The sequence below is a fragment of the Rhagoletis pomonella genome, unplaced genomic scaffold, assembly GCF_013731165.1.
Source record: "Rhagoletis pomonella isolate Grant_MI unplaced genomic scaffold, Rhpom_1.0 Rhpom_scaffold_00009, whole genome shotgun sequence".
NCBI classification, from domain to species: domain Eukaryota; kingdom Metazoa; phylum Arthropoda; class Insecta; order Diptera; family Tephritidae; genus Rhagoletis; species Rhagoletis pomonella.
The window spans coordinates 37,584,444-37,587,511 of NW_023458563.1; positions in this window are offsets into that span (position 1 = coordinate 37,584,444).

Consider the following 3,068-nt stretch of genomic DNA (forward strand, 5'->3'; position numbering starts at 1 on the left):
GTTTGTAACAGGCAAAACGAATCGAGATAGATATAGACAAATGTATACATAAATGATCAGAATGAAAAGAGAAATCGATTAAGCGGTGACTGTCTGTCCGTCCGTCCGTCCGTCCGTCCGTCCGTCCGTCCGTCTGTGCACACGATAACTCGAGTAAAAATTGAGATATCTTAACGAAACTTGGTACGTGGACTTCTTTTGGGCGTAGGACGGATGGTATTGAAAATGGGCGAAATCGAACAATAACCACGCCTACCTCCCATATAACGGTAATTTTCAGGAATACGAAAACTGGGATATTTTAGTAACTACTAAAGATAATTCACTCAAAATTGATATTTACAATGAGTTTTAGACGAAAAATAAGAATATTATAGATTTTTGGAAAATGGGCGTAGCCACGCCCAGTTATGGTTACATGCGTATAGCTTGGTAACCGCTGCACCAATTTCTTCCAAACTTGGCACAGTTGTTGGTCCTGGTACAAAATACCAAATGGCCGAAAACTTTTAAAATCGGACAATAACCACGCCTACTTCCCATATAACGGTAATTTAGAAAAATACGAAATCCTCGATAAATCAGTAAATATTAAAGCTAATTTTTTCAAAATTGATGGGTGCAACAATTCTTAACAAAGAAATATGTTTGTGATAAAATTTTGGAAAATGGGCGTGGCACCGCCCACTTATGATCACATATATGTGTCTCGGTAACCGTTCTACCAATTTGTACCAAACTCGGTACGGTTATTGTGCTTGCCGCACAAAAGCAAACCGTTGAATTGTTGAAATCGGACTAAAATTACGGCCGTTTTTCATATAACCGGTAAATTTCAGAAATGCTTGAAATTTCAATATTTCGAAATTTAAGGACGCTAATTTACTTAAAATTTATACACCCCGGCTTATCAGTAGCGGCAGCTTTCGGAAAGGTGGAAAACATATATTTAATACTTGCGCCGGGTATTTAATGTTCGGCTCCGCCCGAACTTAGACTTTCTTACTTGTTTTCTAAAATTTTTATATAAGAAGTATACAAATATGCATATCGGAAGAAAGAGGGGCTAATCGCCTTTACAACGATATACATTTTTTAAAAACCAGTTCAAAATTGTTTGCAATATAAGGAATTTAATTTTTCGAAGACCTGAACTTTGACTCCTTCTAGCATCTGTAATATAAGTTTGCACAAAAAAAGTTATATACCATTTAAATAAGAGCAAAAGGAGGACTTCGTCTATATGTTTAGGTTTTTAGTTATTTACATGCAATAATTAAATATAGTTTTTTACCAAAGGTCCTATTTCGAACTTCGAAGGCCCATACCTCGATTTCGGAGGTTAACTTCGAAAAACGGAGAAGTCCCTGTTTTACTTATGACTCAATCTCTAAAAAAAAATTGGTTTGGACCAATACCCAGAAAAAAAGTTAATTTTGCCGTACAGTGTGATACATACATATCCATTTTTTCTTTTTAGTTAAATAATCATTTAAAATATTTACAGCGCTCGAAAATTAATGAAATAAAGTAGACTACACTATTGGAAAGAAATTTTTAATATAAAGACAACTACGAAAAATTAAGCGTGAACGAAAAGTTTTATTTGTTTTTCAAACAAAATAATTCAACAAAAATCTACCAAAATGAGGAAAAATTTACCTTTTTACCAACCCAAATTTTTTCTACCAATTTTGGTAACAATTTACTAAAGTGGCCACCCTGTTTCGCATGCTGTCGCTTTCTCGTCGTTTCGCTCCCGTGTGTACATGTTTTGTTGCTAGAAAAGCTAAAATCACCTAAATCATTCGATTGAACTTTTGGTGCTGCGTAGTGCTGCGACACATTTCGGTATATCAAATTTGTTTAGTTGCTCAAGGAGAGAACTGAGCACCACATCGGTCAATACCAACAGAGAAATTAGTCATTGTACATATTCTCGCTTTCATGGGCGTCGCCAGGATCGAATTTAGGGGGGGGGGGAGGAGGATTTACATATAAAAAGTTCCTCGAAAACTTTATTTCAAAATTTTAATGTAGTTGATTGATTAATCCTTATTAATGCATATGTGTAAACTAAATAATTCCATTCTTAACTAATATTCAAATATAAATGTAGTTTAGTAAGTAGAGCGGAGTACTAAATTTACATTTCTTGACTTGTTTTCATGAAAATAGAGGAATATTAACAGGAAATCGACACCTGAGTGGAAGATCGACCTATCTCGGCATCCAGTTCGAAATCGCGCTATTCCAGAAAACTTTTCAAGAACGCCCTATCTCATAATTCGGTTCAAAAACGCCCTAACTTAGCTTCCGATTCAAAAACGCCCTATCTCAGCACATTTTCAATACATTTAGTTTTGAGATAGGGCGTTTTTGAACCGAATTCAGAAATAGGGCCTTTTCAATCAAATTCTGAAGTAGGGTGTTCTTGAAGCGTTTTCTGATATAGGGCGTTTTCGAACTGGCTGCGGAGATAGGTCGATCTTCCACTAAGGTGTCGAAATACGACTACTGTTTTCTTACTGCGAAGATATGTAGGACAGGCGTATAAAAAATTAATAATTGTGAAGTAAATACATAGCACCCTTATGCCAGAAGCATGAATGTGCAAATTTACCAATATTGAGTTTGTTTAGTCGCGACTGCTAACACCAGGCGCCTAAATGCATGCTATGTACTGCTGCATGTGCAAAAATTTCCTTCATTAAATTAATGAAATTTATGTACATGCACTTCTCAACTGCCATGTAATAAAACTTTCTTAAGTTTTAATTTGATGGCAGTTCAAAGGATGCTCGGCCTAGTCTGATGCATCCTCCGGACACTGCTTCCGGAGCATATTGCGGACTCTGCATGACTTAAAAACCATGCAGAGGTGGCAAACGAACTTTGCCATTGGCCACAGTGCCTACCCACTATTTTTGAACCAATAAATATTTTTTTTTTATATACATACATGCAAACATACTGGTCTCCCCTCTCGCTGAGTTATTCATGGTCCTCCGAGCCGGATATTTGCGGCTTATTTTACATCTCCTAGACGACCAAATCGTCTAGGGGGG